The 14,284-nt window shown below is 39.1% G+C and overlaps 1 protein-coding gene across 5 annotated transcripts in view; it reads left to right on the forward strand.

Annotated features, from left to right (window-relative positions):
- The window catches only part of HTR2C (5-hydroxytryptamine receptor 2C), a 240,410-nt gene that overhangs the window by 98,081 nt on the left and 128,045 nt on the right, over positions 1-14,284 (forward strand). Inside the window, exon 2 of one of the 5 annotated variants that reach the window (XM_031504840.2) lies at positions 12,333-12,433. The exons of the other annotated variants lie outside the window; for them this stretch is intronic. The gene's annotated coding sequence lies outside the window, so the exon portion shown is untranslated. The remainder of the gene's footprint in view (positions 1-12,332; positions 12,434-14,284) is intronic. 5 annotated transcript variants of the gene reach the window in all.

The raw sequence follows: 14,284 nt of genomic DNA on the forward strand, positions 1-14,284 counted from the left end.
CACAGGTTACACAAACACTGCGTATACCTGACTTTTTCATTATTTTCTATTTTCTTCTCAGTCTCCTGGGGCTCTCCTTCAGGAGTTCAGATGTGCTGGGCTTCTGTCTGTGGTGGTCTGGTGTGAAATGGAGCTCAGGTCCCCAGTTTTTCCTTTGGAAAAGCAAACCTGGTTTACTTTTTTCTAAACAGCTCCTTGAAATTTTACTCAGTAGTTAATGAACACTGATGCCTTTAACTCAGAGCACGTGGAAGAGAAAGAGGTCTGTGACCTTGTGGTTTCAAGCCCAAGCAGCTATTGGAATGATGAATCTAATTTATGTTTGTATGTAATAAATGTTGAAATATTCACTCATACTCTATCTAGAAGTTTTGCTATGTGCACTAAGTTTAGGCATTTCAAAAGTTTTTGTTAATATTTCTAATGTCTTGTAAAAATAAGTCTTAAGAGGAGAAGGATGGTTGTGATGCCTAATCTAATACCTACTCTAAAGAGCACCAAAGAACAAAACAAAATCCAATAGTACACAAACTGCAAAGTACAATCTGCATAAAATTATCACCATTTTGACAAGCTGAAGGGAAACTCATTTGAAAGAAATGCCATTTCATGGCTGCATTTTGATTAGCTCCCACCTCATGTGAAATATTGAAAGTTTTTCTCCTCTTGATTCAGTATTAGCCCTTCTTTAGCAAAAGAATGTGTGACTCTATTCTCCATGACATTTTTGATGACACTTTTGTAATAATTTCCCCAGGTTTATGTTCTTCAACCATTTCATTTTTGCATCTCAACACCATTTTGTTTCCTCTTTTCTGCTTCTCAGTCCCATTGGAAAATAGCTGACACATCAAGCTGACACATAATTTCTGCAAATTAAAGTGCAAATGGTAATTCAAAGCAAAACAGTGAAGCAAGCAATTGATATTTTCATTGCCAGGAAATACATGATGACCATGGTTCCTCAGCCACCATAAATCCATGGGCCCCACTGGACTGTTTTTTTTTGCATGCTGCTGAGGCCCAGACACAATACTTATCCTCTGCTTATTTGCTCAATTTGGAAGGTAAAGCTTCTTTTATGCTCCCTGAGACAGTTTTCTTTACAGCTCTAGATGGAAGGTGGCTTATTCCTGCCCAGAACCCCTGGATGAGGCTGAGGGTGATGAGCTGCCCTTGGTCAGTGTGTAACTGAGTTTACTGTCATGTTTGGCTGCTGACTCAGTGCTGCAGTGAAGGAAGAGCATTTCCATCCAGTCATCTCCCAAAATTATTAATCACATGCTTCAGTTGAAGAAAAATAGGTCCAAAAGAGATGCAGAACTTGTGTCAGAACACTCTTCTTGCTGGGCTCCCTGTACTTTATATTATGATTTTCAAGAAGACCCTCTAGTCCTTTTTGGAACTTTAAGAAGGGTAGAGAAGAATGAGATGAGATTTAAGAACTATTTAGCTAGAAGAGCAGCTACCTTTCATTTACTTCCTACTCCACAGGCCTCAGAACTGTCAGCTAAACTTAAGAGTTTATAATTTATTTCAGCTTGAAGGTAAGTAATTATATTTTTCGATCTGCCACCTTTTACTTCGCCTTGTTCTAAGAGACAGAGTTGGCAGATTAAGGGCCTTTTCTTTAATTTATGTTCATCAACAAGTCTCTCATCAGTTTCTCTATAATTTTCTCTCTTGCACTGATAATCCTGAGCATGCACTGCGCCCTTGGTGATCAATGAGGGGACCTAAATCTCTGCAGCATGAGCAGCGCTGAGTCCTTTAGAAGCTCTAAAACTTCTCTGCAGAAATTTGGCCTTTCTCAAACTAGGAGGTATGCTTGGAGGAGAGCTGGGTGAAATCTGAGCTGACTTGGAGAACAGTCCAAATTCCACTGAAATGTCAGTGTTTTTTCTGAAGTTGTCAAAACATGTACCACGTTTTAAGTTTAGGTTTAGGAGGGAGAAGATGATTAGAAATAGAAATTACCTTAGTGTCAACTAAGGACAGGTAGCCCTGAACGCCAGTATGTTCAGCTTGCTTATTTTTCTAGTCCTTGTTGGCTGCCTTCTTCTTTTGCCTTATCCTGCTCCTGCTTTGTCCCTGGCATGTTTTCAGGTGTGATTTTGCTGTACATGTATGGGTGGTGTTATCTGTGTATATTTTTTTAACTGCCAAATATAATCTGAGAAGTGCTCAAGTGTGTTGTTCAATTCCAGATGGTGGGATTCCTGGTGTGAAAGCCAGGTGACTCTGCCTAATTTTCTTGTTTAAAAAATATTATCTTTCTGTAAATAAGAGCTTCACAAAACTCACTTGTTGAAACCTCAGCTAAAAAGAGATCTTCCCAAGTGTGCAAACTGCTGCCATTAATTTGTTTAGTGTGTCAGGGTTTTTTCCCTGAATTTGCCTGGTTTTATAGCTGAATAATAACTCCAACTGGTTTTAAAGTGACACAGGATCATCTTTCTCCATCCTAGGAATGTCTGCTTTTTACCAGTGCTTCCCATTCCTTTGGATATTATGGCAACTGTATGTGTAAATTTTGTGTGTAAACCAGCAAATGAAGCTTAATACGATGTGAAATATTATGAAGCTTTATATTATGTGAAAAGGGAACAGTTTTTTCACCTGGATCTCTGTGTATTTGGTGATAGGATTTCATACCATGAAGACATCTTTTCCTGGGAAGCAGCAAATAAAGCTGTTTGTCTTCCTCATCTACTGAAGTTGTATTTAAGAAATGTAAAATTTGGAACACCTTTTTATTTTCACCTAAAATTCCTTGACTTTGTGCAGTTGAGGAATGTGTGTCTGTCTTTGGAAACAGCTGTGGCAAATGGGCACTTGGGGCTAGTGTGTGCAGGTTGAAGAGGAAGACTACTTTTAACAGAGCTCTGGAATATGTATATATAAAAGTATAAATGTCTTTTGTGGTACTGTAGATGGTCTTACAAGTCTGTATCTTAAAATTTATTGAGGAAGAAGGTGCAGTGATGTAATTGGATTCACTTCACCCTAGGGGAATATCTATAAAGATCTCTATTGTAGCTCGTGGGGCTTGGAGTGCTGTGAAAAATTTGTGTGCATTAAAAGGAGCTGTAAATGCAGGAGGAACTCACAGTGGGGAACCTGCCAATGCCAAAAGTATCGACTGCCCAGCATGGGGCCTCCTAAGCAGAGACTTTACTGATTAGACTGAAAATTCCTTTGTTTTTAGGTCCATTGACATTGTAACTGATATGCAGATATATATATATATATAAACTACCTCATGTTGATGCTAAAAAGCTTGGAGTGGTGATGGCAAAGGTTTGGGTGTTATCCTGAAGAGGGACATTACATGTTTCATCTTTTGGGAATCTGCAGACAAATGGAAATGTTCAAAGGGTGGAAGGAAAGAGAGAGAATATGTAACTGCTGAGAACAGGCTGACTGAACTGTGGGTTTTTTAGACTAAAAAGAGCTCCTGTGACTTTGCACTATATAAACGTTTGTTGTGAAGAAAATTTTGATGAATTACTATCTGGCTGTTGCAGAAAATAAGAGAAGTAAATAATGAATTTTGACTTAGGAAATATTCTCAAACTACAAAGACTGTGAAACATTTGATCTGGTTGCTTGTGGAAGTCATGAAATGTACTTCACTGATTAATTCAATGTAGGTTAAAGCCTAGTTGGATGATTTATAGTAAAGGCAGATGATATATGCTTTATATCCTGCCTCAGAACAGGGGAAAGGGAAACAGCCGCTTGAAGTCACTGTCAGCTCTTTTAACTCATATCCGTCTGCATGTTAAGATGAGGAACAGATATTTACAGAGCTGATGTAAGTTTAATTAACACTACAGAGGGTATCATTTTCTTGCCCTTCTGAGAGCACCCAAATATGACACCACTGCTGCTCTAGAAAAGCAAGTCAGTATTAAACTTGGTAGTGAATACAGAACTAAATGCTATTCTGCCAACAAGACAGCTGTAGTCTTATCAGTGATGTCCTACAAAAATTAATCTACTTTTTTTGTCAATGAATGTTCAAAATGGATTTCAAGTATGAAGAACCTGACAAGTACATAGCAAATTTATTATCTGGATCAAGGAAGAGGTAAATTGGGCAGAAACACTCTCTGCTGTTATTCAGCATTTGGAGACCAATGCACAGGGTCTCACTGGAAATGTAAATGACCAGATCAAGTTACGAGTGGAAGATTGCAGCTGTAGCCTAGAAGTAGACTCCAGACATCTTAAGACTTGATGTGTTTCCACTTACTGAAGGAGCTAGATCCTAAAAAGAGATGAACACTTCACTGTGCTGAATTGCATGGAAACTTTGGAATCCCAGAGGAATTTGCTCATTTTATCCAGTCCAGAAAATCCAGAAAATCCAATCCAGTCTGTGCCAAGCCAGGAAAGGAACCATGGTATTGCTCCACCTTTTCAGAAACTGAGCTGTGCCCCAGCGGGAAATGTTTTCTGAAATGATTGAAAGTCCTGAAAAATAAGTTATGTACTTAACTTGTTTACAGTTTTAAAACTTCCAAACTGATAAAGCAAAATCACTGCTTGAAAGGTAATGATATCAGCATGAAGAGAAGCTTTACTTTAGGACTTCTTGTTAGGAAATCAAACCAAAACCAAACCCCAAAAACATTTTTGTTCTACAGATGTAAAATTAATTGTTTATTGCAGCACCAAATAAAATTCAACAGCTGCATTTAAAGATACTCAGTTATTTGTGCCTTATGCAAGATTAATACAACCCTAGTTACAGACTACAACTATCCCAGTGGTAAAACACTGATGAGAGAGAAGTACTTCTTGCAAACTGCATAGGGATAGGAATTTATGGAAATGTAACTCTCCTGCTTAAAGATCTGATATTGACACTTCCATTTGCATAAAATAGTTATTCATTGCATTAACATTTCCTTTGTACTTTTACTTTTCCTGGTGCCTGTTTGGAGTGAAAAGCTAATATCAGAGATGGTGACAGTGTGTTTCTCTTTTATAACACACAGGTTAATTTTTCTTCACTGTTGAGGTGGCATGTACTGCCCCAAATTGTGGGTAATTCCAACAGAGCTCTGACAGTCATAAACCTGGTCTTCCAAATGTTGTCTGTGGAACATCTTTTCAAAACCTGAAAAAATGAATTAAATAATAGGAAAGGTCTCTTTTTAAATAAGGTTAGGTTTTAATTCATCTGGAATACCCGTTTCAATCTCACTTTTTCCTGCTAGGTTTGTTTTATATTTGATTAGTTCTCGGAGATGGATTTTGACATTTAAAATATGTGTAATAGAAAGAGAATAATGACATAGCTGGGATTACAGAAAAATATTTGCCCTTGGAAATGGTAATGCATTGTTAAATACCAGTTGCATCATATCTGAGTATAATAAAATCAAAGTGGAAATTGAATGATTGAGTGGAGAATTAATAGTCTCAGTATGTGACAGAAGAAGGGACCTCGGCAATTCTAGCAGTGCAGCACAGCTGAAAATGGATTCTTCAGCATGGTCTCATTGGGTTTCCAAACCTGTATTTTGTTTTAAGTCTAACATGAAAAACAAATAAAATAATAACTGTATTAATATTGGGGAAAAAGAAAAGGAAGTATTTGAATAAAAATAACCAATGATCTTCCTCACATAAATCCTTGGATAAGCTCCCCCCAAGAGCCATAGTGTGTTGATTCCTCAAATGAGGGATGTGTTTATCCTGTTAGTGCTGCTGAGGGGTTAAAGTTTAGCTGGGGTTAGGAAATATAAGTTATTTCCAGGGTGGACCATACCTGATTTGCAGTGTGGCTCCGGTGAGAGCAATGTTGGCAAAGCTGGGTTGAGCCAAGGGCTGGAACAGGAGTCAGTGAATGGGAGGAAGAGGGGGAAGAGTTTCATCTCTTCTTTGTATGGCAGCCATCTGCAGTGCCTGCAGTTTGGAATGCATTGGAGCACACTGAATTTTCCTCAACTCCTCTCTTTCCTGCATAATGGTGTGCGGGTATGTTTATTCCCAGTTTTCTGGTCAGGGATAAACTGTGCTAAGATGAGAGAAATGGGTGAGGAGTCCTCTGGGGCCAGTAGGATTGGTGTCAGTGTTTGGGTTTCGTAGGTGGTTGGGCTGTTTTGTTGCTTTAATTCCAGCCATTGAAGTCAGCTCTCTGGAGAATTTCTGACAGGGTGTGAGTTTTCAAATCAAACCCAAGTGATGGCAACCACCTGCTGCAGCTGGTGCCTGTGCTGGGGCAGCAGTTTAGTGGCTGATAATGACACTGGAAAGGTTGGTTTTGCCTGTGCTTTTGCTCCCATTAATGGTTCTCACCCTTCCAGATAAGCATGCACTAGGGCCCCAGCTGTTGTTCTGAGTGTTTATGAATGGGCTGGGTCCTCTTTTGGGCTGAGCTCTCTTCCGAATTGTCACATACCTGCCTGGAAAGAAAAATTTACAATGTGAGTGTGTGAAGAAAGATACAGAGATAGAGAGCAGCATATGCTGATGATCCATGTATTTTTACTCAGTTTATTATAGTAGACACCAGGACTATATTTTTCTTGCAAATGCATTTCCACACCCACCCCCCCCCCCCCCCATCCCTAATCCTTTATGTTTTTCAGTTGCCCTTAATTCCTCTTGACAGTAACAGAACTGAGTTTTGCCCTAGCTGGGTTTAATGAGGAGAAAACCAAGGCCTGGGAGCAGGGTATTACAAGCAATGAAGCCTCCTCCAGGTCTCCATTCCCCACAGCTCAGCTCTCTGTGTTGTGGGTGGCTCTCAGAATACTGTTATTAATAAAGTGTATTTACTGGAAATTGGGAAGGGAGTCCTTTTATAATAATCTTTCATCAAACTGGAGGAAATTTGGGCTTGATTCTTGGATCTAAGCACTTGATTAACTTATCTACCTTATTTATATGCTCTTGCTTTTTCACTATCCTCTGCCACTCTGGTACTTGCACACTACTGGAATTTGCCCAGCACCTCTACACTGCTGGATTTCTGTTCCTGGCAGAGACATCCCTGGGGCTCATCTGACTCCAGCTGGGGAGAAGTTTGTTATGCCTCTGGCATGTTTACACTGTAAGAAATGCAATACATTTAAAGAAATGATCCCATGTTAGTTGTGCTGGAGGCTTCCACTCCTATTTTTAAAGATGATCTTCCTTGTTACTGTGGGCTTCATCCTTAGAAGTCAGAGCAAGAGCTGGTTATCAGGTTGTGGAACACAGCTGCCACCAGGTTGTGTGATGTGCTCGCCATCTCCAGCTGGCAAAATATCTTAAGAATCTCCATTGTCCTATTCCTTTGTGGCAGGACTGGGAGATTACTCATGAAAGAAGCCCAGTTGTGCCCCTTCCCTGTGTGGCTACATCAAACAGCTATGTCTGGATCTGTGCTCCCATCCTGTCTACTTCCCAAACTTGGGAACTGTTTTTCCTCAAATCCAATCAAAGGTGAGACTTGATGAAGACCTTTGGTAACCCCTTCAGAAATGGACCTTGTGAGCTCAGCTGCTGTAGGTTGCAAGTCTCAGAGGACTTCTTGTGCTATGGTATCTGACTTTCCCTTGTGCTCTGACTGTGCTGTGATATGGATGTGGCAGGCTGGCCAGAGAGTGAGAAAACTAGATAAGTTTTCCCAGGATCAACTTGTGAGACTTTAGGGAGTTGCAGAGAAACAATGATAGCTTGTTATTATAAACAACCTTGCAGGTGGTGTTTTCCTACTCTCTGTTTTCCTGTTTTCCTCAAAAACTGTTTATTAAAAAGGTGTTTTTGTTAATTAGCCAATCGGGTGAAATGTATTGATTAATTGACCAATCTGGTCTGCCTGTATCAGAACTGTGTATAAAAGAGAGATTTGCAAAGTAAAAAGAGATGCTGTGCAAGCCAGCCTTCTGGTGAGTCTGTGTTGTCTCTTACTCAACAGCAACACTGTGACATCTCTTCTTTCTGGGCCCCCTAGAACAGGTGTCCCTCACTGTGGAGTTCCACAAATGCACACAAGCAGCTGTTTATCTTTCCCCTGATTCACAACATGTCTGCTCTGCAGTGCTCTTTGCAATTTCCAGGGTTGGGCTTTCAGATTTCCAAACGCATCTTGTGATGTGCTGTGTGCCAGCTGACTTCACTTTAAAATACAGAAGTGCCCCTTCTTATTCATCCTCTTCTCCTCTAACACTTGTGGCTGGTGTCATTCAACTATGGAGAATTCTTCAGCAGCTTTCAGTATTCTTTCAGTTCTTGTTTGCACATGTCTGACATTAAAAAGTTTCTGTTATTTAAACATGCAGGTCTTTGTAGGGAAACTGATTTTCCTGACTGATGTGAGTACTCATTGTTTTGCAGTATATTTTTTTTTTTCTTGATGAAGGGGGCAAAGTCCATACTTTCAGACAAAATTAATCATTTTCTCCATGAGTGATTCTTCAAGTTGTGTGTTGTCACATGTTTCTGAGACTGATATCTCAGAGACCTGTTCTGATGTTAGTACTTCAGAATTTCTGGGGACAATTGTTGGAGGACTCTAGGCACATTTTTGAAATTATATACATATGTTTTACATGTGTATATTAGTAAATGTGTACATATAATATTTTTTTTATATATAAATATGTTTATTATATACATATGTATATCATGAATACCCAAGATTACCATATGGGATCTACTCCTAGAATAGGCAAAATAATAATCTTTATAAAATAGGGAACTGGTTGGAAGGTGCTTGAGATTCTTAGGAAATAAAGACTGAAACAAGAAATTAAATTGCACATCAACTGAGTGGATGGTGAGGCCAGAGGAAAGCCTGAACACTGGAATTAAGTGCCTCTGGTCTGTGAGAGGGTTCTCTCAACATTTAATGGAAAGCAAGAGTTAAAGAATATGTTCAGCATCAGGGAGGGCAAGTAGACAAAGTGATAATAACAGCTATATTGGCTAAATGTGGGCAAAAATATTGTGCAGTGAAAGATGGACTGTTAGACTAATAAATGAATAGATGGTGTAAGAGAACACCTAAAATGGGTTGAATGTGTTAAATGTGAATAGGGAAAGCAGTGTTGGCTCTGGTTTTGTAGATGTTCCAGCTCCTCTGGACTACTTATTTTTGTGTAGGGACTCAGACTGGGATGTTAATCAGCATATCCAGCCATTAATCTATTTAATAGGTACATCACTGTTATTGATGTCTAAAAGTACATCTCTAGAAGTGGTAGTGAGTGATAGTTGGGACTATACAGTTACCAGTGGATACTTTTCCATGAGTTCAAAAGACCTGCAAAAAATCAGATGTACTGCAGAAGTTGCTGAGGATGCTGATACTGGCTTAGAATATGGTATGGTCAAAGTGATAAAACTGACAAACTGCAGGGAAAATGCAGACAGCTTATTCCTGTGTTTCCCTCCAGCATACATTCTGTGGTCTTCCAAAAATTTATGCAAATGCCAGTAATATAGAAAATAGTCTGTCCAAAGTAGTTATAGAGTTTTTTTTTAGTGAGGTTGTCATTTATGCTTGAAAATTCAGGGAATTGAACCACATGCAAGATGACTATAATGTATTTTCTAGCTTTGTGCTTTCTCAGTGGGTCACAAAAGAGCTGTTATGCAGAAATCTTGATCCTAGGAAGTGACTATTTTTATAAGACTCTTCAAACAGAAGCTGTGCTTCACAGAAAGTATTTCCATTTCATAATTCTTCCACTCCTGTTCCTTCTCATCAGTTAATTAAACTTTCATTTAATGTTTATAGAACCAAAACCGTTTGACTATTTGGAAACTATTTGTGCAAATAATAAAGAGGAACTTGGGGAGGAGAGTTTGGCACAAGCATTAAAGCTGTAGTTCCTAAAACTTGTCCTACTTGTGTTTAGCCAGCTTATGAGTTAAAGTGGGTCTGTGTAAGAAGGAGAGAGAGAAAGCAGAATGCAAAATGACAAAAAGGAATAAACTGACAGTAAACCAGCCTGGGTGCTCCAAGAGGGAGTAGCTAATTTGGTATCATGAGTAGCTTCATATACTGGTATTCACACACCTGAAAACCACTGGCTGCCCTTTACAGCTGTGCTGGCTTGTTCTGCCTTGTGGTAAAATGGTTCCTTCTGTCTGAAGCCCAGGTTTGCTTTCAGACCCATTTCCCACCCAACAGGACACCCTTGCTTAGTACTTTGCCATCAGGCACAGAGAAAGGACCCTTACCCTGGACAGTTTAGGTTTAGCAGGGTCTCTGGTTCACTTAGGTAATGATTTAGTCCAGTTCCTTGTAGTAAAAAACATTCCTGATATACAAAATCAATAAAATAATCCTCCACCATACCAGAGGAACAGTGGGAAAGAGTGTGGAACTAAGAGGAAGGCCTTTGAAGCCAACACTTAATTATATTTGTGGCTTTTGAATGCAGTACACTAAAGTGGGAAAGGAAAGACTGTTTCCCTCTTAGTTTTTCAATAATAAAGGAATAAAATGTCTCCTGTGTGCAGTGAGTGTGCTCATATGGGAATCCTAGAGTCATACTGGAGTCCTGCCTGAGTAAGAATGGCAGGGTGAGAGCCCTGTGGAGCAGCACTGATGTGCACTGAGAGAGATAATGGAAGAGTGGAAAGAACCATCATTTAAAGGACATGTCATGAAGCAGTGTCAGGAGGTGTTTCTACAGATGAAGATAAATTGCCATATGCAGTCATTCCATTAGCCAAGAGGAAAAATAAATTCTACTTATTAAAAATAGTAGACCTGCCTTTGTAGTAATGGTGCAATGCAGAGTACAAAGTGGTCCTGATGGACTTCTCCCAAACCAAAACGTCATTGAGAGTTGTGAGTTTATAAAGGCAGCCAGGAAGATGCTGTGTAATCTCAGTTTCTGTTTTGCACTTGTTTCTCTTTACTGTACGATGCAGTCATCATTCAGACTTGCCATAAGTTTTCAAAAAGGGTTGGACTTCACTGCCCTTTTTTTAGCAACTCATTAAGGGGCATTTTGGATTTGCACCACTTAGGTTATTTTAACTGTTGAATATGGCATGATTTCAGCCCTGACCTCAGCTGAAAATATTTGGGCTCCTGTGCCAGTGCACCTCAGTGGAGCTGAAAAATGATTTTGGTAAATGATTTGGTAGATTTTGGTAGCTCTGTTGCAGGTCTCATCCTTGTTTTCCCTTGGATTTGCAATGTAATTTCTCCACCTTGGCAGGCACTGCACTTTCTGCTGCATTCCACTTCTTTTACTGGCACTGCACCCTTGTTCAGAACTATGGAGAAGGATTTTCAGAAATTTTTTTCATAAAAAGCTCAACTTGAATTTTTACCAGGTCTTAACTAAAATGTTTTTTATTATATCAATGAATGGGAAAATGATGCCATTAAAAAAGCAGTGGCACTGAAATGGCCTCAAATTCACCCTTGATCCTGTAATTATGCTTTCTAAGATACCATCTCATTATCTAAAACTCAACTGTGTCATTAGTTATATCTCATTTTTGTAATTACAAGCTATATATTTGTCATATTGGTGGAAGCAGAAAACATTGCCATTATAAATCTATGGTTTATGCAGCTTCAGCAGGAATTACTAATGAGCAAATCGTCCTTTCTCTGTCTAATACTTTCCATAAAAGCTTTTCCAAACAAGCTCCTGCAAATGGAAACCGAACCTGAAAATTCAGATGGTGAAGTGCCTCCCTTAGGCCTTCTTCTTGCTTTGCTCTTGAGATATGTCTATGTTAATAGACCATGATAATAAATTCCTGGAATTTGTTTTGTTTTTCTCTTCTTAAAGATGTCATTCTTCTTTCTTCCACAAATAATAAATAATGTGAATGCAAATCTGAGAGAAAATTAGTGCAGCTACAAAAACAATAATCTTAGCAAGCATCTGTTGTCCTAGGAAAACTTTGCATTCTGGAGGAAAGCAAAGCTCAAGTTCAGAATCTCTCTTATGCTTTTACAATGTCTGTGCTTTTGTAGTCACCAAACTGAACTGTCCTGGCTCAGTGGTGAGAGCAGAACATTTAATATATGCTTTTTGTGCTTTTTCCAGATCAACACCTTGAGTTTGGTGATTTCTTTTGGCTTTTTTCCAACTGTGTTTATCTTTCCCATCTGAATTATATACTATAAAATCACTGTAGGTATCTCCATGACCAAAGTTCACTGTCAGGGGAGTCTTGTGCATGGCCTTCCTTACCCTAAAAAGGGTTTCTCTGTGCTTCTTGTGCCCTCCTAAATTATGTTTTCAAAGTCTTTCCTCTTATCCTGTGTGCTCTCTGTGGATTGTTTTCTTGTTTGGTATTTCCCCCCCCCCCCCACTAACCATTGATTTTGATTTCTCTGCTGCTATTTTCAGTTCCATTCAATTCTCACTGCTTGCCTGGATCTCCATGCCCGTGATATGGTCCCAGCCCCACACTGGACATCAATGTATGAATAATCTTTGTTTTCCAACAGGTCAGAAATCTTATTTAAGATCACTTTTCCCTTCATCTGTCTGAAATGCACAGTAGGACATTTCTTGTTAATTTGTACTTTTTTCCCTCACTCTGGTTGTTGCTAAAAAGCCAGCTAAACGAATATTTGGAGTGGGGCAACTGTGTGAAAAGTACAGTTTAAGCTCAGGATACAGTAATAAGCTGTAATACAACACTTGTTTTGTAATGATGTAAAAGCATTCAGCAAACATACAGAATACTTTTAAACTACTACTAAGCATCAGTAGCATAACCATTGAAATTCATAATCCTTTATCTCAAATTCATGCTGTCTGTGAAGATTAATACTTAGATCACTTTTTATATAAATACAGCACTGACTTTCAAGACTTAATAGGTTTGTTTTTTAGGGAGGTGATGATGTGTTTCATTTTTGCATGGCAAAACAATGATGTCAATTTACTGGATTTGTTGCTTTTATTACCTGTAGATGGAGAGTGTGTATGTGCCACCATGCATAATCCTAATTTTATTCCTTTGTGCAGTTAGAGTAAGAAGAAAGATTTAGTACTGTGATGTCATTCACACTATGAAGCCTTGCAATGAATGGTAGGAAAACAGCTGTAGTCACATTATGGAAAAAAGAAACTTCAGTGCAGCAATTGCACATGACTGTAACATTGTGCTGCTGCAGAGGATTCCTTGGGGAATGTGCCAATAGATGTCACAGGTCCCGAAGCACAACTCGAGCAGATATCTCTTGATTTCCTAAGGCACCACGAAAATACATTGCATTTTTTTGGTGTGTTTCCATTTTGAGTGTTGCCACAGTTAGTTGGTTACTTCCCTTCCAATAAATCTTTTCTTCTGGCTGAATGAATGTTGTCTTTCCATGCCATCATAATCAACAATGCTGAAGTAATTGATTTAATTTTGAGGTAATATTTTGTTCTTTTCACAGCCTACCTTCCAGTCTTACAGTATGCTTTATGTATGCAGGGAAAATGAATCTTCTTCCAAGGGAGTTCTAATGAAATAATGTTCTGGTTTGAAAGCAAAACCAGGGAGAGACTCCAAGTCAGAAATACAATTTATTAGGGAAAGGGGAGAAACCCCCAAAATCCATGCAATAATACAAAAGAAAAACCACTGACAGAGTCCGAACACTACCTGACACCCCTTTGGCCAGTGTGTTGGTAGCAGTCCAAATTGGAGTGGCTGCAGTCCTCCTGGAGTGGCAGATGTGGTTCTGTTGGAGCAGTGGTCCGGTATAAGGGTGTAGTCTTCCTCTGAAGGTCTAGTCTAAAGATCCAGTTGTTCCTCTGGGAATCTAGTGGAAAAGCTCCATCTGCTTTCCCAAAAACTCAGATTATATCCAGGTAGGAATGCATGGCTCCTCCCTCTGGGCGGAGCATCTCACAGTGGGATGTTCTAGTTCTTATCAGTCATGCAGTGACATTCAGTGGCCCATTATCAGCAGATGTCTCCCGTGAGAGAGGATTGGTTTGTGGAAGAGATAAGGAAAACTGCCCACTTAACAGAAGACAACTGCCACACCTCTAACAGATGGCGAATAGAACACGCCTTGCAATCTAGGACAAATGACAAAACATTTCAGCATTTCTGTTTGCCCGAGGCAGACAGATTTTCTACATCCATAGTACTGGACTTAAGTTTGTATCTTAAGGACTTAAGTAGATAAATATAAACTTATCTAGAACTAAAATTCTATTTAAATAATATATTAAATTGTTCCAGATCCACAGTGTTGCTTTGTCAACAACAGGTGTCTTTTCTGGAAACAACAATATTGGTGTCTAATTAGAGCTTACATTGAGAAAATTGTGTCCAGACTCTATAGAAGATATCG

The sequence above is a fragment of the Lonchura striata genome, chromosome 14 (genome assembly GCF_046129695.1).
Source record: "Lonchura striata isolate bLonStr1 chromosome 14, bLonStr1.mat, whole genome shotgun sequence".
Taxonomy (NCBI): domain Eukaryota; kingdom Metazoa; phylum Chordata; class Aves; order Passeriformes; family Estrildidae; genus Lonchura; species Lonchura striata.